This window comes from Carcharodon carcharias, chromosome 9, assembly GCF_017639515.1.
Source record: "Carcharodon carcharias isolate sCarCar2 chromosome 9, sCarCar2.pri, whole genome shotgun sequence".
Lineage (NCBI taxonomy): Eukaryota > Metazoa > Chordata > Chondrichthyes > Lamniformes > Lamnidae > Carcharodon > Carcharodon carcharias.
In genome coordinates, this window is record NC_054475.1 from 80,087,477 (window position 1) to 80,110,227 (window position 22,751).

General features: G+C 42.9%; 1 pseudogene; it reads left to right on the top strand.

The window, feature by feature from the left end:
* The window catches only part of LOC121282434, a 69,465-nt pseudogene that overhangs the window by 11,503 nt on the left and 35,211 nt on the right, over positions 1 to 22,751 (top strand).

Consider the following 22,751-nt stretch of genomic DNA (forward strand, 5'->3'; position numbering starts at 1 on the left):
CATCAGTTGAGATCTGCAGACTCTCCAGGCAGAGTATTGGTGAATGTGATTCAGCCTCCTCCTTTGGGGCTTCACTCTTTGGGCCTCTGTCCTTGGATCTATTCTACCTCTTCCTTCAATACAGCAAGAAGCAAGGGGTACAGCCTGAACTGAGCTGTCATTATTCATTTATACTGCTTAATGATGTCCTGTAGCAACAAGAAATGGTAATGGCTTTAATTCTATTCCTGGTCAGCTGATCTGTGCTTGCTTCAGGTGAGCACAGGTCCCATAAACCTGAGACATCAAAGCGATGTTCAGAGTGTAGCTTTCAATTGTTCAATTGTTCTGTGTTCAATTAACTGATCCATGCTCACTGTACTTGATTGGCCGAGCCTGGGTGTGGACTCAGAGCAAAGTGAAAAGAGAAGCTACTAGAAGATAAACTATAAGCATGGGTGCAGACATTTTGTGATTGCAGAGATATTTTAAAATTCTCATAAATTAGCCTGTTGCACACTTGGTAACTAATATAATCTCTGTATTTCTCTGAGATATTTAACATATACAACAAACCAAAGAATCACCACAAAATTGACAATGAGGGTGGTTGAGAGAAGTTCAACTTTACCAGTTCCAGCTAAGCTTCTTTCATCGCTAATAGATCCACCCATGTCATGGTATCAGTGCATTTCAGGGTTGAAGGTCTATTTGTTTGCCTCAGGGATGGACAGTCCAGATGTAGCAGCGATCCACAAAAAGGTGATACTCGTACAATGTCTTGGAGCAAAAGGCCAGCGAGTATTCAAGTTGTTCACAGAAGACATGTCTATATTTGATTTGGCAGTAGGTGCTCTCGAAAAATGCTTTGGGGCAGTGAAAAATGTGATGATCCAGTGATCTACATTCAGCCAGAGATGCCAGGGAAGTTGTGAGCATGTGAATTAATATATGGCAGCATTGCAGCAATTGGTTTCTGCATTTAAATTTGGTACACTAATCAATGAACTAACCTGTGACCAATTAATTAAAAATACTTTAATTCTATGAATTAGGGAACACCTCCTCATCAAGGATGATGATTGAACCTTGGACCTTGGCAGTCCAAATCAAATCTGCCATATTAGATTCATAGAGGTTACACAGAAATGCACTCTCAGAGTCAGCATTGGACAACTTGTCCAACCAGCTCAAGTGCAAGGGCTACGGACAAGGAGATCTCAGCAATCTCATCAACACACGCCCTATCACGGTCCGATACCTTCATGAATGTGCTCAAATTGTCTAGGTGCTCATTGATTCGCAATGCCATGTCCAGCTCTCCGGAAAAAGTGTAACTCATGCTTGAAGTGGAACCACTTCACAGAGGTGTATATCAAAACAGAGGACTTTACCAGTTTGACATGTGGAGGCATCTCTTCCTGGGAGTGAGGTTCAGCATGTAGAGACCATCATCAATGGAGGAGCGTGGGGCATTTTAAAAATGGCTCAGTCAAGATCATGGGCATTTCAGTATTGCTTCTCAATGATGTTGATGTAAAAGTATCCATATTGAGTGACAAACTCTGCCACCAGTAGTTTTTGCAACTTTTTCTCATTCCTGTGACAGACTCTCTTTAAGTGTATGAAGACACAATCATTCTGGTTTTGGAAACAATCACAGTTGGGTACAGTGTAGTTCTCGGGTACAGAGTGACAGCAGCTGGAGTAAAGCTTACACATGAAAATGTCAAAGTCATTCATGTGCTTCTGACTCTGTCTAACATGAGAGAGTTGTCATTGTTGCTTGGTGCTACCAAGTTTTATCACAATTTGTTCCTAACATGCTGAGATCGTGGACCGTGTTTGGAAGCTACTGTGCAAAGATGAACAATGGGAATGCAGGATCTCACAGTAAACAGCGTTTGACACATTAAGTGTGAAGATAGCATCACTGCCAGTCCTCGCGCATTTTGACCCAAATGTGGAAACATATGGCACAACAGATACATCAGGAAAAGCGATTGAAGCTGTATTCTCACAATACATTGAAGGTAGTGACTGACTTGTTGCTAATATGCATCATGCCCGTTGTCGGAAACTGAATGCAAATGAGCAGGAAGCACTCATCTGTATCTATGCTTGTGAACATTGGCACATGTATCCCTATGGTAGAAAATTCACTCTTCGAACCGATGACCAAGCTCTGACTACATTGCTGGACTTGTCAGGATCAGGTCATCAACCTCTATGCATCGACAGATTGTTTTCATCAGTACAACTTCGAGGTTGAGCATCTCGCCAGTTCACGCAACTGAGTAGCTGACATGCTCAGCGTGACTACTATCGCAGACAGTATTAGCAATAACGCAGCAACTTGCAGACTACGTGATCACGGAGATCTCACAAGTGGCTTTGAATCTTGTTACATGGGATGAGCTGAAGGCAGAATCACTGACACACAACACACTGTAGAAAGTAAGCCAGTACCTAAAAAGCCCAGATATCTCATGAAATAGAGGGAAAATTGGTCCCATGCTACAGAGTACTCAATGAGCTCTCATTGATGATAACTGTGTCACACGTAGAACTCGAACAATTCTTCCCAAAAGTGCTCCAGTAACATGTATAGCCACTTACCCATGAAGAACATTTGGCTGTTGTTAAGATAAAACAATAATGCTACGAAGCAGTTTGCTAGCTGGCAATAGATCGCTGATTAGAAGTTTGTTAGAAACTGTAGCTTGTACGCTCAGTGAAATAAATCTGTAAAGTTGTGTCTCATCCCTCTACAACTGACTCCGTAGCCAACAAAACCATGGCAACAACCCCAAGTCGATATTTTTGGAGGAGTGTGAGCAGCCCCTAACAATCAATGTTTTTTGTTTCTTGTTCATGAGCCAGGATTTTATGGTCCCTCTCAGCTGATGGGATATTATGGTCCCACCGAACTGAACGGAGTTTTAAATGGATTGCTGCATCCATCGGGGGGAGACACACCGCAATGAGGTCATAAGACCCTGGCCATGATCCCCAGAGCAAATGGCTGGAAATCGCTACAACAAATTCCATAACTACCACCTCGGTTATTGACATTTTAGACAAGGTTACAAAATGGGGTTTGTCGGAGGCTATCCTCACAGACAGTGGACCAGTTGGTTTCCAGTCAGTTCACGGAGTTCCCAGTAAGCTGCAGAATTTATCACCATCATACATCACAATGTAATCCACAATCCAAATGATGACATTAAATGATTCAACATGATGATCAAGGAGTATTTCAGAGGGATGAACATCGGAACAACTCATTCATATCCTACTTCACACATATTGATCCACACCATACTCCCCGACTGGAAAGGTACTGGCCGGACTCATGATAGGTCATACATAACCTTTGTATATCACCGACTATTCTTAAGTTGTCAGTGCCATTCAATGAGAAAGTCAGAGCGAAAGCACGCCAAGTGAAGATGTGCAAGGAAACCATGATTTGAAGTTGGAGGTTGGGTTTGCATCTAACGGCCAAATCATGACCACAAGCTCACATCATCTCTATCAAGGCCAAAGCAGATCAGGTAGTTTCTTGGTACCAATGCTTATCAGTTGGATGAAAACACAAAGTTGACCATGAGACACTTAATAATGAGCAGCCTAGGATATTTCAAGGACAATGATTATGAGGATACATTCCTTTTCTGATGAAAGAATATGTTGATCATCCACCTCATCAAGTTGATCAGGTAGAACTACAACCTCAAATTCATAGATCTCCATGCACGTGTCACAGACCCTCGCATCTCCAAGGCTATTTCTGCACTTAGAGAAAACAGGCGAGCTGAACTCTAAGAAATAACTTGGCCTATGTATGATTGTTGTTAATCTAAAATAAGGCCTTCAGTTTTACATGTTGGCAAGTACATAGTGTTCAATTGCTCAATTGATTATGCGAGTCCGGTAACTGATCTATGCCTACTATGCATGAGTAGTTAAGACTGGGTGTGAATTCAGAGCAAAGTAAACAAAGAACCTGCCCGAAGCTGAGCTGTAAACATGAACAATGAAATTTTGCGATTACAGAGATATTTTAAAACTCTTGTAAATAAATCTGTTAGAAACTTGTGTCACTTAGAAACTGGTGTCAACTCTGCATTGCTCTGAGATGTATAAATGTACAACAAACAAGCAAAATACAACACAGATACCAGCCCCAAACATGGGTAATTGTAGAATATTTATGTCTGAGAGTTGGGGGTATAGCCAGGTTTGTAGACAGAGATTCATTGAGATGCAGGGTTTGATGGATGGGCGTAAAAGATCCAGGAAACTCAGGCAGATTGTATGTTTGCATGTAATTCACTGACATACATGATTCACTGATGTTTAAGCCGCTTTATTTATCCATGCCCCGAGTGCATCTCTCGGGGTGCTAATGTAGAGTAAACTTCAGGTTAAGAAATGTAAAGTTCAATCTCTGAAATAGTTGACCTTGTGACTCATACTGCACATGGATGTGAAGAAAGAGAGGCTTTAAAATAATATAAAAATACTGTGGCACACTGAGGTTAACGGTTACTCAGGGGTCATGGAGCCAAAAGGTCCTGTGCTCCAAATAGATCATGCGTTGTCATAGAGTCTATGTTACAACAGAACACATCTTACAAAGGGACCACATATTATGATGGAGTCACGTGTTACAATTATGCATAATGCAATTATGTTACAACGGGGTCATGTATTTCAATGGGATGACATTTGGACTAATAAGACCATGTGTTACATTGGGGTTATGTGTTACCATAGCATCGCTTCACCTGTCTGGCATTTCCACTGATTTTTCCACTGACATTACATGAAACAAGCAGGCCACTCCCATGGGAATTCTCTTGGCACTAGTGTGTGTTTTGTTTAATATTGATGAGCTTCTGTAAATAATCATGACTCACTGGAGGAGCCCTGCAATTCAATACTTAATCTGCAAAGTAGCATTATAGAATCGATTGAATAAAATCTATCATCACACACACAGGGTGAACATCAGAGCTGGACTGTGCTGTGAGTGGAGTGTACAGACTGTACCTTTGTGGTCTGACCCATCTGTAACCTCACCCATATAACAAAAGGGATTGGACTGATTCAGTCAGAGTGAAACAGTGACCCTGATTATATCACTAGAAGTGACAGCATTGTTCCCAATGAAATGTAGTTCTAAAACACATTCCACATTTTCTAGATCCGCTCTGCAATCTCACTCTGGGTGATGGATATTTTGAAATCGTTAACACAACATGGCTGCATTTAAACAATGGAACTTGTCCAAATGGATCAGAAATCGATGTTCCTCACCAGGGCCCAAGTGAGCAATACTGGGAGTAAGTAAATTACTACAGATAGTGGCATCTATAACCTGCACAGCTGTACCAGTAGCTTCCTCTTGGGAAGGTTAGTTGGGTGAATGCCCGGTTTAATGTGTGAAAAGCTGTTTGATTTAAATAGAGATACCACTTACATCATACAGCTATTACAAAATAACATCACAACATTTGTTAATTTGTTAATCGCTCCCTAGTTTCGAACATTGCAGGTTTACTTGAACAATATTTATATGGCGAAACATTTATTAACCATTTTTTAACTTTCTTATTCTTCAAGGGAAAGATTTACCACTAGAATTCCTAAACATTAAGTAGTTCCTATTATCAGTGATTCATATCCCTCTCTTTGTATTTTAACCCAATACAGTATTGTATTTAACCCATAGACCTGGGAACTGAATTAGGGGAAACTGTCTGGGAGTAGGTACCATGTGTAACAATATGAAGGAGCTGAATTCATTGGGAGGCACAGTGACTAACCCAGCGAGTTCTAACAGTGCAATGTAAGGCATTCAGTGAAGCACTGTCAGGAACTCCTTCAATCAAATCAGCTCTCCAGGGAATCTCATCAGCACTCATTAATTGTTTTGTATTTTAAATATAATAAATAAAAAGAGAGAAAAAAATCACAAAGGAAATAAAATTTCTTCTCAATACTTGCCGAAAATTCACTTCTTATAGTAGAACTGTTTAAATTGGATATTATTCAAATCCATGTCTATTTGACTAAATACTCTGGTGCATTGTATCGGATAGTGAATGTGTGTAATGAACAGTATTATGTAAGATGTTTTCTGTTGTAATTTTATTCAGTAAAGTGGTTTTAGGCCGTACCAGTTCAATGGATGAGACTGGGGAGATAGTCTGGTATTTAACACTCTGTCTGCTTCTGGTCTGGCTGATTGTTGGGGCAACGTTATTGAAAGGAATCAAATCTTCAAGAAAGGTAAAATGATTGGTGATTAATGATGTGTTGTTATAATGATATAAGCACTAGTCACTCATAAGGGTATCTGTTGTTTATGGTCTGTTTGGTCAGTGCACAGCTCTTTATAGCTGCATCAGCCTTTCCTCTAGTTCACTGCCGCTGCCAATGGCCCATTCTGCCAGGTGCTTTGCAGAATTGGTGGAAATCTGGGCATTTCCTTAGTGCATGCAGAAAGCCACACCTTCCACAGGACTTACTAGGTTTGGGTGTTTTAGTAAATGTGTCAACAATTGGGACTGTACATAGGACCTGCAAGCTTTGTCAACCTGAGAGGATCGCTCATATTTACAACCATCCTTGAGTAGCTCTTCAATGTGATACGTTTTGAGGTATCTAGCAGATCTGGAATACTTCCATAGGAATGGACGCGATCACCAACGCAACAATTCTGTTTGCTAGCTCTGCGTCCAAAAAGTCACAGTATATACCCTTTTCTCTGCATCTGCTGATGAAATGGTCTATGGATTCTGTAGGCTATTGTCAAAATGACATGAACGCTAATTGACAAATACTGAATTTTAATCTAATATTGAACAATTCTTCCAAGGTAGGCCATATATGTTGAGGACCCCTAAGTTTAAATCTTCTGCTGTTAATCCTGACATGTTCAGCCCTTGTAGATCTTCATTCCCAATTGCACGCACTGGAAGGCCATCCAATGCCGGTTGCGCCAAAGGTAACTGGCCCTCTCAATCTTTTTCGCCAGCGGATCATTCCAGGGCTGTACTGGGAGCCTCTGTGGGATAACAAAATTGTCTACTCATAAATGCTTGTCTGCTTCAGACAGATCTGAATCAAGAATTCATAGCTCTGTACATTGTTTAAACATTTTGAATCTGGACAATAGGTCAGCTGCATCCCAATTCAAACTGGGGAATTCTGTGGACATTTTGCCAATAACCCTCTGACCTTCCTTCTCCTGTAGTAACTGGCTGAAAGTTGCTGTAGCCGCTTGTGCATTCTTTTCCGAAGCTCTGCCTGTTATAATCACAACCATCTCTGGGCCGATATTTGTGACTTTTTTTTTTGTTTGTCTCTCCCTTGCTCACTATCGATCCGGCCCACACACCGGTCACTTACCTTTCCCGACTGAGCTAACCCAGTGCTGGCCCTCTCGATGGGCTGTCCCATTCACTGAACTGACTGGTTATGTGCTGCAATCTCACCACGAGTTATCCATCTGCTTATCGGCTCCACACTTGAGCACTATTTCAGCCCTGTATCTTCAAAGCTCTGACCAGGATGTCAAGAGTCATCTCATGCCATGTAACGTGATCTAAGGCTGTTCACTGTGTCGTACCAGTACTTAATTTTGCTGCCACGGTGTTTGACCTGCTGAGCACGATGTTATGTTTTTAGAATGATATTAAGGCACAAATCACTCATAAAGGATTGTGTAAACAAGTTGTGGGTTGATTTATTGAGATGAGGCACATGAGAACAGTAGAGTTGTGTGTGTGCACTCTGCTCAGAGGCAAAAGTGAAACTAAAACTGGATCACATGACACGCTCCCCTTCTAGGGATGTGTAATGAACTAGGTGTTTTGCACAGGTTTCTTACTTGAAACAGATAACTTTATTACAGAGCTCTTTTAGAAGCTACATGCTTGAACCAGGTCCATGACTAGAAAAGTGCATCCCCAAGATTACCCGCACACAGGGCTCATTCATCAGTACAATCACGTGACCCCTAAAGGCAGTAGGAAAGGTTATACCTACAATCACTACATTTCCTCCTCCTGTAGTTTTATAACATTTCCTATTTAGAAAGAATATTTTAATCCACAGCATTTACATAGTACACAGGTCATGTGATTAAAAATTAAGTCTGTATGGTAGTTTTCTAATTCAGTTAGAGCAGTGCAGCTCTACCACTTGAGATTCTCCCACTGGATTGGTATGGTAAGGAATAACAGCATTGGGGCATCCTTAGACAATGGCAGTTCAGGATTAGATAATTCAACAGAGATATTAGGTAAGTCTATTCTAGGTCGGTCTGTCAACTTAGGGATGAAAAGTTCAGCATCAATTACAGGCACAAGAGCTGTTTATTGGAATGTCTCTCTACTCATTTGATGACCCATATAAGACCATAAGACCATAAGATTTGGAGCAGAAATTAGGCTAATCGTCCCATCGAGTCTGCTCCGCCATCAATCATGGCTGATAGGTTTCTCAACTCCATTCTCCCGCCTGCTCCCCGTAACCTTTGATCCCCTTACCAATCAAGAACCTATCTATCTCGGTCTTAAATACACTCAATGACCTGGCCTCCACAGCCTTCTGTGGCAATGAATTCCATAGATTCACCACTCTCTGGCTAAAGAAGTTTCTCTTCATCTCTGTTCTAAAAGGTCTTCCCTTTACTCTGAGGCTGTGCCCTCGGGTCCTAGTCTCTCCTACTAATGGAAACATTTTCCCCACGTCCACTCTATCCAGGCCTTTCAGTATTCTGTAAGTTTCAATCAAATCCCCCCTCATCCTTCTAAACTCCATCGAGTATAGACACACAGTCCTCAAACGTCCCTCACATGTTAAGCCTTTCATTCCTGGGATCATTCTTGTGAACCTCCTCTGGACCCTCTCCAGGGCCAGCAGATCCTTCCTGAGATACGGGGCCCAAAATTGCTCACAATATTCTAAATGTGGTCTGACCAGAGCCTTATAAAGCATCAGCAGCACATCCCTGCTTTTATATTCTAGTCCTCTCGAAATAAATGCCAACATTGCATTTGCCTTCCAAACTACTGACTCAACCTGCAAGTTAACCTTAAGAGAATCCTGGACTAGGACTCCAAAGTCCCTTTGCACTCCAGATTTCTGAATTCTCTCCCCATTTAGAAAATAGTCTATGCCTCTATTCTTCCTACCAAAGTGCATGACCTTACACTTCCCCACATTGTATTCCATCTGCCACTTCTTTGCCCATTCTCCTAACTTGTCCAAATCCTTCTGCAGCCTCCCCACCTCCTCAATACTACCTGTCCCTCCACCTCTCTTTGTATCATCTGCAAACTTAGCCAGGATGCCCTCAGTTCCTTCATCTAGATCATTAATGTATAAAGTGAAAAGTTGTGGTCCCAATACTGACCACTGCGGAACTCCACTAGTCACTGGCTACCATCCTGAGAAGGACCCCCTTATCCCCACTCTCTGCCTCCTGCCAGACAGCCAATCTTCTATCCATGCTAATACCTTGCCTCTAACACCATGGGCTCATATCTTACTGAGCAGCCTCCTGTGCGGCACCTTGTCAAAGGTCTTCTGGAAGTCCAAGTAGATAATATGCATTGGCTCTCCTTTGTCTAACCTACTCATTACCTCCTCAAAGAATTCTAACAGATTTGTCAGGCATGACCTCCCCTTGATGAAACCATGCTGACTTTGCCTGATTTTACCATGCACTTCCAAGTACTCTGAAATCTCATCCTTAATAATGGACTCTAAAATCTTACCAATGACCGATGTCAGGCTAATCGGCCTATAATTTCCTGTCTTTTGCCTCACTCCCTTCTTAAACAGGGGGTTTACATTAGCGATTTTCCAGTCCTCTGGGACCCACCCTGACTCCAGTGATTTCTGAAAGATCACCACTGACTCCTCCACTATCTCTTCAGCTATCTCCTTCAGAACTCTGGGGTGTAATCCATCTGGTCCAGGTGAGTTATCCACCTTCAGACCTTTCAGTTTTCCTACTACCTTCTCCTTGGTAATGGCCACCATACTCACCTCTGCCCCCCGACTCTCTTCAACTTTGGGGATGTCACTCGTGTCTTCCACTGTGAAGACTAACGCAAGGTATCTATTCAGTTCCTCCGCCATTTCTTTGTTCCCCACTACTACTTCTCCAGCATCATTTTCCAGCAGCCCAATGTCCGCTTTTGCCTCTCTCTTATCCTTTATATATCTAAAAAAACTCTTGCAATCTTCTTTTATATTACTGGCTAGTTTACCCTCATATTTAATCTTCTCCCTCCTTATTTCTTTTTTAGTTGTCCTCTGTTGGTCTTTGTAGGCTCCCCAATCCCCTGGTTTCCCACTGCCCTTCGCTGCATTGTATGGTTTCTCTTTAGCTTTTATGCTGTCCCTGACTTCCCTTGTCAGCCATGGTTGCCTCGTCCTCCCTTTAGTATGCTTCTTCTTCCTTGAGATGAATTTTTGCTGTGTCTCCCAAATTACTCCCAGAAACTCCTGCCATTGCTGTTGCCCTGTCTTTCCTGCTAGGCTCATCTCCCAGTCAATTCTGGCCAGCTCCTCCCTCATGCCTCTGTAGTTGCCTTTATTCAACTGTAACACCATTACATCTGATTCCAGCTTTTTCCTCTCAAATTGCAGGGTACATTCTATCATATTATGGTCACTTCCTCCTAAGGGTTCCTTCACCTTAAGCTCCCTTATCAAATCTGCCTCATTACACATCACTAAATCTAGAATTGCCTGTTCCCTAGTGGGCTCCGCCACAAGCTGCTCCAAAAAGCCATCTCATAGACATTCCACAAATTCCTTTTCTTGGGATCCACTACCAACCCGATTTTCCCAGTCTACCTGCACATTGAAATCCCCCATGATCACTGTAACCTTGCCTTTCTTACACACCTTTTCTATCTCCTGGTGTATCTTGTGCCCCTCATCCTGACTACTGTTCGGAGGCCTGTACATAACTCCCATTATGGTTTTTTTACCTTTGCGGTTCCTCAACTCTACCCACACAGGTTCTACATCATCTGACCCTACCTCGTTTCTTGCTATTGATTTAATTCCATTTCTTACTAGCAAAGCAATCCCACCCCCTCTGCCAACCTGCCTATCTTTTCAATAGGATATATATCCTTGGATATTTAGCTTCCAGTCCTGATCCCCTTGCAGCCATGTCTCCCTGATGCCCACCACATCATACCCGCCAATTTCAATCTGCGCCACAAGCTCATTTACCTTATTTCATATACTGCGTACATTCAGATACAACACCTGCAGTCCTGTATTTCCTGTCCCCCTTCTCATTGTCATCCCTTTACCTGATGTGCTTGAAGCTAGATTCCTAGCCCTTTCCAAAAACTCTGTCCTATTTTTGTGTTCTGGAGACTTTAATAGCCTCTCCTGGGCTCTCCTTTCATTTCAGTTTTTTCACAATTTTAGAAGTTGAATCCACACCCCCCCCTCCCCCAACCCTCCACACGCCAACCTGCTGCTTTGTTTCTCATTAGTCATACTTCTTGGAGTTTTACCCTTCCCTTCCCCCCCACTTTCTAGTTTAAAGTCCTGTTGACCACCCTATTTACCCTTTTCGCTAGAACATTGGTCCCAGATCGGTTCAAGTGGAGACCGTCCCAATGGTACAGATCCCTCCTGTTCCAATACTGATGCCAATGCCCTATGAAATGGAACCCCTCTTTCCCGCAGCGCTCCTTTAGCCATGTGTTTACTTCTCTTATTCTCGCATCCCTATGCCAATTTGCACGTGGCTCGGGTAGTAATCCGGAGATTATAACCCTTGAGGTCCTGCTCTTAATTTAGTTCCTAGTCCCTTAAAGTCCCCAAACAGGTCCTCGTTCCTAGTCTTAACTCTGTTAGTTGTCCCAACATGGACCACATCAACTGGATCCACCCCTCCCTCTCCAATATCCTTTCAAGCCGGTCAGAGGTGTCCCTCACCCTGGCACTGGGCAGGCAACATACCATGCTGGACTCTCGATCCTGCTTACAAAGGAAGCTATCAATTCCCCTAATTATAGAATCCCCTACAACTACCACTTGTCTTTTTGTCCCCCCTCTAGAATGGCCTCCTGTGCCACAGTGCTACAGTCAGCTGGCTCATCCTCCCTACAGCCCTGTTCCTTATCCACACAGGGAGCAAGTACCTCGTACCTGTTGGACATAGTCAAGGGATGAGGCTCCTCTGTTCCTGAACACAGGATTCCTCTACCTGCCTCAGTTACAGTCACACCCTGCTGACCTTCACCACTGACCGGACTTGAGGAACTTGATCTACCGGGTGTGACCGCCTCCTGATACAAAGCATCCAGGTAACTCTCCCCCTCCCGGATGTGCCACAGCATCCAGACCTCGGACTCCAGCTCATCAATTCTGAGCCGGAGTTCCTCCAGCAACCAACACTTGCTGCAGATGTGGTCACTGCAGCTCGCAATGGGATCTGCCAGCTCCCACATCATACAGCTACAGCACATCACCTGCCCAGCCATCTCGACTTAGATAATTGATTTATTAATTAGCTTTGCAGTGTTTTTTTTTCAAATTTGGTGCAGATTTCCTACCGACCAATCAGGTCACAGCTTTCCTGTGACGTCACTTTTTCAGTTTTGGCTTCAGTTACTCTGTGCTCCGAGGTCACCGCTCCGGTGCCCCTCCCCCCGAGTCTGTTCCCTGGAGAGAAGGTCATGAATCCCCGAGGTAAGCTAGATTTATACTCACTGTTTCGGTGCTCCTCCCTGGAGACAAGGCCGCGAATCCTTGAGGTAAGCTAGATTTATACTCTCCGCTCCGAATATGTTTTTGAACAATCCAGATTTCTACTTCCACTTGGAATTACAAAGGTCCAGTTTCAAAGACAATTATACCAGGAACCCAACTGGGATCATTTCCAAAATTCTGCATGAAAACTGTATCTCCTACAGTAAATAATCGAGCTTTGCTATGAATATTGTGATTCAATTTCTGACTGCTCTGATTGTTCTCTACCTTCCCCTCTAAATTTGGAAACACCAGACTCAACCTTGCATGAGGACGGCGTTTCATCAGTAATTCAGATGGTGTTGAACCCGTGGTTGCATGAGGAGCCATATGATAATTGTGAGGAAAGCGTGAAATTTAAGTTTCTAAAGTACCTTCGGATAACTTCTTCATTCCTGATTTAAGCATTTGTACTGCTCTTTCATCTAACCCATTTGATGAGGGATATGTTGCTGGTTTAATATGTTTAATTCCATTTAAACTCATGAATCTCTGAAATTCTGTACTAGTGAAGACAGTACAGTTATCTGAAACAATGACTTCTGGTCAGCCATGTATTCTGAAACATTGGCGCAGCTTTTCAATAGTTGCACACGATGTCAGTGATCTCACTTCATACACATCTATCCACTTAGAATGTGCATGAAAGGGACAATGTCTCTTGATCACCACAACAAGATTTTTCCAGGTAATTCTGTTTTTGTCTTGGATTTCCAGCATCCGCAGTTTTTTGTTATCATCTCAAGATTTCATCTTGACACCTTAACTCTGTTGTACGGGCAGGGAATGGTCTTATCTCTTCAGACACTGGTGAATTCGATCATCCTTGCAATACCAGGCCTTGGACTTTTGACAAAATTGGATCCTTTTTTGTACAATTCCTTATTTGCTTCACACAGACAAGCAAAGAGTCCAAGAAATTCAACACAAGCACAACTTCTTGTGACACTGGAGCATGTATAATGCTGTCTGGTAATGGAAGACGACTGAGTGCATCTGCATTTGCAATTGCAATATGCACACCTGGATGGTGTATAAAGGTATACAGATATGCCAATAAGATCAAAGTCCAGCTTTGAATTCTTGCTAATGCTATTGGTGGAATGGCCTTACCCTCCCCAAATAAACCCATTAATGGTTTATGGTCCCACATTATGCTGAAATGTTGTCCAACCTATACTGATGGAATTTCTTCACTCCAAATATTACTGATATACCTTCCTTTTCAAGTTGTGAATAAACCTTCCCGGCTGCAGAGAGGGTTCTGGAGACATAGCTGATTGTCTTTCAGAACCATCTTCCATCCTCTGAGTCAGCAAGGAGATGCATCACAGGCTAATATTAATTCTTTTGATGGGTCATAATGTACCAATAGACATGATGAGTGCAATGGCTTCTTGCCTTTTACAAAAGCGTCTTCTCATTGTGCATTCCATGACCAATGATGGTTCTTTTTCAATAATAAGTGTAAAGGTGTTAACACTGTTGACAAGTTTGGCAAGAAGCAACTATAATAATTTACCACGCCCGAAAGAGACATGAATTCAGTGATACTGGTAGGAGAGGGGGCCTCCTTGATTGCCCTGACTTTTTCCTCTACTGGATGCCTTTGGCATCCACTCGGTCACTCGAATAAGTGACTTCTGGCGCCTGGAATGTATATTTCTCTTTCTTCAATTGTACACCAGCTTCCAAAACTCTTCTTAAAACCTGTTCTAGGTTGGCCAAATATTCAGCTTCCTTTGATCCTGTGATCACGACGTTGTCCAGGTACACTACTACTCGGGGAAGTCCTTGCAATAGGCTTTCCATGGTCCTTTGGAAGATTGCACAAGCAGATGATACACCAAAGGGTAGACGTGTATATTGGTACAGGCCTTTGTGCATGTTGATGGTTACACAGTCTCTAGATGTGCGGTCCAGCTCTAGCTGTTGGTCTGTATGGCTCATGTCCAGTTTGATTTAGGATTTTCCTTCACGAAGCTTAATGTACAGATTTTAAATTCTCAGGATAGGATATTTATCCAGTTTAGCAGTCATGTTCACAGTTAATTTGTAATCTCTGCAACAGTGAATAGTTTGATCTGGTTCCAACACAGGGACTATGGGCACTACCCTTTCTGAAAATCGGACTGGCTGGATGATGCCCAGCTTCTCTAAACAGCACAATTCTGCATCCACCTTCTCCTTTAGGGCATAAGACACAGGTCTGGCCTTAAAGAACTGGGGTGTTGCTTCCAAATCTACATATATTTCAGCTTGTAGGCCGTTTATCTTTCCCAAATTGTCATAAATATGCTGTTGTATTTCCTTAACAGCTAAGGAATTCCTTCTGTTCTCACTTGAAACAATTCTGACCAGTTGAGCTTAATTTTTTGTAGCCAATCATGGCCCAGAAGGTGACGGCGCTGAATGGTGTTATCGTGAATGCTACAGACCAACTGGCCTACAACATGTCATTGAACGTGTCTCCGAAGTCGCAGTGCGCCGGCAACTGCTTGAACTTTGCTATATAAGTTGCGATGGACTCTCCCAGGGCCCTTACTCTGGAATTAAACTCATATCTTTGTATAATTACTGATGATTCGGCTGAAGGTGCATCTTTACGAGGTCTACTAATTTGTTAAAAGATCTAGAATTGGGCACGTTTGGGGCTGTTGGACTATGGGTGAGATTTTATATCTTGCTACCACAGACAAGGTTGCCAAGGGTCACGTGGCAGCCCTCGTTTTCTGCTTCTCCTCTGCTGTTATTTCAATCCCCATAAAATAAAAACTCAGGCGCTGTATGTACTGGCTCCAGTCTTCCGTGGATGAGACATAAAGGTCGATTCCATCGAAGAGCGGCATGGCTTTTCTTTCTTTCCTTAAGAACTGATGTACTTACATTCAAATGTCGAGGTGCAGCATCGGACCTATTTATCCTCCTCGTCAATTGTAATAAACTTGGCATACCAGACAGGTTTCTTTCTTGAAACAGATAACTTTATTACAGAGCTCTTTTAGAAGCTACCTGCTTGAACCAGGTCCACAACTAGAAAACTCCATCCCGAAGATTACCCGTGCTTAGGGCTCATTCGTCAGAACAATCATGTGACCCCCAAAGGCAATAGGAAAGGTTATACCTACAATCACCACAAGATGTCATGCTGCTACCCCTTAAAGGCATATTACAAGAATGAGGAGAGTTAAAACTCGTGACACAGTACAGATTTCTGTAAAAATAAAACCAGAATGTATAGATCCTTTATGATTTACACACAGTTGATGTTAAAAATGTCTGTTTATGGAGTGAGGAGAGTTTGTCCAAAGACTTAACCTTGGACCTCTCCTATTTCTCACCTGTAAGCTGCCTCTCAGTGATAACATCCAAAAGCACAGTGTTGTTTTCATATGTACACTGACAACAACCAGTATTAACTCACCATTCTTGATTACTCAACATTTACTAATATATCAGACTGCTTATCCAACACACTGTGATGGATAAGCAGAAATTTCCTCCCATTAAATATTGGGAAGTCTGAAACCATTCTCTTTGTTGCCTCCTTCATTCTCCAGTTCCTAATCACCGCATTTATCTCTTTCCCTAGCAACGGTCTGAGATTAAACCAGTCTGTTTGCAACTTTGGTACCTTATTTGACTCTGAGATGAACTTCTGGCCAGATACATTTGTATTATCACTAATGCCACTTTTTCCACCTCATAAGATCACCTGACTTTGTCCCTACATCAGCTCAGCTGCCCCTGAAACCCTAATGGCCAGGATTTTATGTGCCTGCTGGTAACCAACCTGCCATGGGCCAACTGAGGCCCTTAATACACCAATTAATGTCCACCTCAGGGCCTCCTCCCACCACTGGTATTTGACCAGCAGTGGGATGGATGTCCAAGCTGTGTGGCGAGGCTGCCACCTGACCCTTGGCAACCTTCTTGCAGGCTGGGGCTGTGTCCATCCTGTTTGGGCATCCTGTGCCCAATGGAAGTGCCTCCCACCCCACCCAATGGTACTCCCACCCCTACTTGTTTTCCCTGTGCCCTCCTCATGACAGCAGCCCCACTCCCTCATTGGGACCTGTCAAATTGGCCCAGTGAAACCCCCGCACCTCAACTGGCTGCAGCCTGCAGATCTTGGAGGTTGGACGTCCTCTGAGATAGGGACGGAAGTCTCAGCCTGAGGCAGTTAAGTCAGCTCGGGGACCCCCAGATATGTGAACGAGGGCTGACCCATGACTTTTCAGCTGTGGGGGAATGGGAGCAGGGCCTCAGCTTCCACGTAAAATTTCAGCCAATATCTCCTTACATGGCTCGATATCATGCTTTGTTTGATAATGGTCCTGTGAAGCACCTTGGAATCTTTTATTGCATGAAAGGTGTTATATAAATATAAGCATTTGTTGCTATTGTTAAGTGTGAGATCCAGAATTCCTGAACACACCAGGGCTGAGTGAGACCTGAAGATCTTTCTTCTGAGTGAAAGAACAGCAGCAATTCCGCCAAACATCTGAGATGTGTCCCTCAGGTTTTCAGTCACTGTTACAGGGACTCAGGGTGAATTCCCAACCTCTCTGGAAGGCTGGACAGGACGGGCTGAGTGACTGAGCAGATTGGGCTCATGGTTTTATTTGAGTGAAATGAGGTTTGCCTGGACAATGAGATTGAAAAGAAATCTGATTAGTAAATGTGAGAAGCTAAATATATTCATCACACTCTGATCAATTCTCCTCTTGAATTGTGTTATCTCCTGAATCTGGGATATAGATAGTTTAAATAATATTGAGTGATTTAAGTTCAGTTCCAATTTGCAGCTCAATTTTAAATATACTCTTCATGTAGTTATTGACTCCTCAAATAGGCTTTTGAATTATTTTCTGCTTTGATCACAATCCTATTAATTTACCATCCAATTGGATTCAATACTGTAAATGTTGTAACTGCAATACAGGAAAATCTAACAAGTTACTCTCCATGTTCAGGTGGTTTATTTCACTGCGACATTCCCTTATGTGGTTCTGACCATACTCCTGATCCGAGGTGTTACCTTGGAGGGAGCCGATAAAGGAATTGAATTCTACATTGGAAGCCAGTCAGACTTATCCAAATTGGCTGATGCTGAGGTAAACTGAGTAAACCACAACAATCCTTAGCATTTCAGTTGCACTTTTCAGTTAAACCATTTCAGGTTTCTGTTTATTTATCTCCTGTGTGATTGAGACAAAATTAAATACATGAATGTTGATTTTGGATGTAGGTCGCTTAGAAGCCAGATTTCAATCATTGCTTTTTAAAAATTCATTCACGAGATATGGGCTTCGCTGGCTATACCATTATTTATTGCCCATTCCTGTGCTGTGGGCACTGTACTCCTCTAGACAATTGGGGAATATTCCATCACAGGCCTGACTGGTGCCTTGTAGATGGTGGACTGGCTTTGGGGAGTCAGGAGTGAGATACTTGTTGCAGGATTCCTAGCCTCTGACCTGCTCTTGTAGCCACAGTATTTATGTGACTAGTCCAGTTCAGTTTCCGGTCAATGGTAACCCCCAGGATGTTCATAGTGGGGAATTCAGTAATGGTAATGCCATTGAACATCAAGGGACGGTGGTTAGATTCTCTGTTGTTGGGGATGGCCATTGTCTGGCACTTGAGTGACACGAATGTTACTTGCCACTTGTCAGCCTAAGTCTGGATATTGTCCAGATCTTGCTGCATTTGGACATGGACTGCTTCAGTATCTGAGGAGTCGCGAGTGGTGCAATCATCAGTGGACATCCCCACTTCTGATATTATGCTGGAAGGAAGGTCATTGATGAAGCAGCTGAAGATGGCTGGGCTGAGGACACTACCCTGAGGAACTCCTGCAGTGATGTCCTGGAGCTGAGATCACTGACCTCCAACAACCACAACCACCTTCCTTTGTGCTAGGTATGAGTCCAACTGGTGGAGAGTTTTCCCCCTGATTCCCATTGACTCCAGTTTTGCTAGGGCTCCTTGATGCCACACTCAGTCAAGTGTGGCCTTGATGTCAAGGGCAATCACTCTCATCTCACCTCGGGAGCTCAGCTCTTTTGTCCATGTTTGAGCCAAGGCTGTAATGAGGTCAGGAGCTGTGTGGCCCTGGTGGAACCAAAACTGGGCTTCAGTGAGCAGGTTATTGCTAAGCAAGTGCTGTTTGATAGCACTATTGATGACCCCTTCCATTACTTTACTGATGACGGAGAATAGACTGATGGGGCAGAATTGGCTGGGTTGGATTTGTCCTACTTTTTATGTACAGAGCACACTTGGGCAATTTTCCACAAAGCTGGGTAGATGCGGGTGTTGGAGCTGTACTGGAACAGCTTGGCTAGGGGCATGGCTAGTTCTGGAGCATAAATGATCAGCGCTGTTGCTGGAATATTGTCAGGGCTCATATCCTTTGCTGTATCCAGTGCTTTCAGCCGTTTCTTGATATCACGTGGAGTTTAGGTTCAGGGGAAAGTTTTACCTGAATCCTTGGGATAAGCCTGGAGAAGGGAGAAAAGAGAAATGTAGTAGTAATAGGGGATAGCACAGTTAGGAGAACAGATATTGTTCTCTGCAGCGCAGACAGAGAGCCCCGAAGGCTGTGTTACCTACCCGGTGCCAAGGTTAAGGACATATCTTCTGGGCTGGAGAGGAACTGGGAGCGGGAGGGAAAGGATCCAGTTGTCCTGGTCCATGTAGGTACCAATGACATACTTAGGACTAGGAAAAAGGTTCTGCTGAGGGACTACAAGCAGCTCGGGGCTAAATTAAAAAGCAGAATCAGAAAGGTAATAATCTCCGGATTACTACCTTGGCCATGTGTAAATTGGTGTAGGGTAAATAAGATTCAAGAGGTAACTCCGTGGCTCAAAGATTGTTGTGGAAGAAATGGGTTCTGATTCATGGGGCACTGGCACCAGTACTGGGGAAGGAGAGAGCTGTTCTGGTGGAATGGGCTTCATTTGAACGATGCTGGGACCAGTGTCCTGGTGAATCGTATAACTAGGGTTGTAGATATGACTTTGAACTAATTAGTGGGTGGTGGGGGGGAGGGTTCAATTGAAGGGAAGTTTGAAAAATCAAAAAGAAATGAGAGAGCAGAGGTGCAGGATAGTGAAGAGGAGAATGATAATCAAAGTGTGACAGGAAGGGGCAGAAAATATAAGCAGAAGAGTGCAGGGGAAATTAGAAGCAGGATGCGCAATAATAGCAAAAAGTCAAAGCTTAAGGCTCTTCATCTGAATTCACGTGGCATTTGTAACAAGATAGATGAGTTGATGACAAAAATAAAAATAAATAAATATGACTTGATAGCTTTTACAGAGAGGTGGTTGCAGGGTGACCAAGATTGGGAACTCAATATTCAAGGGTATTCGATGGTTCTGGAAAAATAGGCTAAAATGAAAAGGAGGTGGGGTAGCTTTGTTAATAAAGGAAGGTATCAGTGCACTGGTGAGTAATGATATAGATACAATAGATCACGATGTGAAATCAGTTTGGGTGGAAATAAGGAATAGCAAGGGGAAGAAGTCACAGATGGGAGTCATCTATAGGCCCCGGAAGAGTTGCCTCACTGTAGGACAAAGTATAAATTGGAAAATAATGGAGGCATACAAGAAGGGTGCTACAATTGTCTTGGGTGATTTTAATCTGCATATTGACCAGACAAATCAGAAGACTTAACATGGAAGACAAATTTGTAGAGTGCATCAGGGACTGATTCTTAGAGCAATACATTGTAGAACCTAGCCAGGAACAGGCTATTTTAGATCTAGTAATGTGTAATGAGGTGGGATTAATAAGAGATATCGTAATTAAAGACCCTCTAGGGGGTAACGATCACAACATAGAATTTCACATTCAGTTTGAGGGCGAGCAACTTGGGTCTCAAACCAACGTCCTCAACTTAAATAAGGGCAATTACAGACGTATGAAGAAAGAGTTGTCTAAAGCAGGCTTGGAAAATAGATTAAGGGGAAGGTCAGTAGATGAACAGTGGCAGACATTTAAGCGAATATTTCATAACGCTCAGCAAAAATTTATCCCAGTCAACAAGAAAGACTCGAGAAGGCTGAACCACCTGTAGTTAACAAAGGCGGTCAAGGAGAGTTCCGATCAAAAACAAAGGCAAACAAAGCGGTGAAAACCATTGGTAGGTCATTTTTTTAGGAAGCAGTAGCGGATGACTAAAAAGCTAATAAAGAGGGAGAAAATTGATTATGAAAGTATGTTGGTAAGAAATATAAAAACAAACAGCAAGAGCTTCTACTGGTATATAAAAAGAGAGGGCTAAAGTGAGCGTGGAACCCTTGGAGGATGCAACTGGAGAATTGATAATGGGGAACAGGGAAATGGTAGATAACTTAAACCAATATTTTGCATCGGTCTTCATGGTGGAGGACACTATAAACATTGCAAAGATGTCAGATAAGCAAGGAGCTAATGGGAGGAAAGATGTTGTAACAGTCTCTATTTGACAAACAAATGGGACTAAAGGCCAACAAGTTGCCAGTACCTGATGGCCTGCATCCAAGGGTTTTAAAGGAAGTGGCTGCAGAGATGGAGGAGGCATTGATTAAAATATTCCAGAACTCACTGGATTCCGGGAGGGTCCCAGCGGATTGGAAAACTGCTAATGTGATGCCCCTGTTCAAGAAGGGATGGAGACAAAAAGTAGGAAACTATAGGCCAATCAACAGAACATCTGTCATTGCTAGAGTCCATTATGAAGGAAGAAGTAGCAGGGCATTTAGAAAAGCTTAATGCAATCAAACAGAGTCAACAGGGTTTTGTGAAAGGGAAATAATGTTTCACAAATTTGCTAGAGTTCTTTGAGGATATAACAAGCAGAGTTGATAGGGGGAAAGTGGTAGATGTAGTGTATTTGGATTTTCAGAAGGCATTCGATAAGGTGCCACATAAAAAAGTTACTGCACAAAATAGGAGCTCACAGTATTGGGAGTAATGCATTAGCATGAATTAGGGATTGGTTAACACACAGAAGACAAAGTCAGAATTAGTGGAGTGGCTAGTGGAGTGCCTCAAAGATCAGTCCTAGGGCCTCAATAGTTTACTACCTGTATTAATGACTTGGAAGAGGGGGCAGAGTGTAATGTATCCAAATTTGCTGATGATACAAGAATAGGTGGAAGGGCATGTTGTGATGAGGACATAAGGACTCTGCAAGGGGATATAGATAGGTTGAGCGAGTGGACAAAAACTGGGCAGATGGAGCTTAATGTTGGAAAATGTGAGGTCATGCACTTTGGTAGGAAGCATCAAAAGGCAGAATATTATTTAAATGGAGGGAGATTCCAAAAAAGTGCAGCACAGAGGGATCTGGGTGTTCTTGTGCATGAAATACAAAAATGTTAGCATGCAGGTGCAGCAAGTAATGGAATTTTGGCCTGTATTGCTAGGGGGCTGGAGTTTAAAAATAGGAAAGTCTTGTTTCAACTGTACAGGGTGTTGGTGAGGCCACACCTGGAGTACTGTGTACAGTTTTGGTCCCCATGTTTAAGAAAGGATATATTGGCATTGGAGTCAGTTCAAAAGAGATTCACTAGGCTGATTCCTGGAATGAAGGGGTTGACATATCAAGAACAACTCAATGGGTTAGGCCTTTATTCATTAGAGTTGAGAAGAATGAGGGGTGATCTTAATGAAACATATTCGATCCTGTGGGGGCTTGGCAGGGTAGATGTTGAGAAGATGTTTCCAGGAGTGGGATAATTTTGAACTAAGGGACATAGTTACAAAATAAGTGGACACTCATTTAAAACTGAGATATAAAGGAATTTCTTCTCTCAGATAATAGAGAATGTCTGGAATTCTCTACCCCTGGGAGTTATGGAGGCTAGATCACTGAAAGTATTTACAGAGGAGGTACATAGATTTTTGAAATATCGGGGAGTTGAGGGCTATGAGGAGCTAGCACAAAAGAGGAGTTGGGCCTG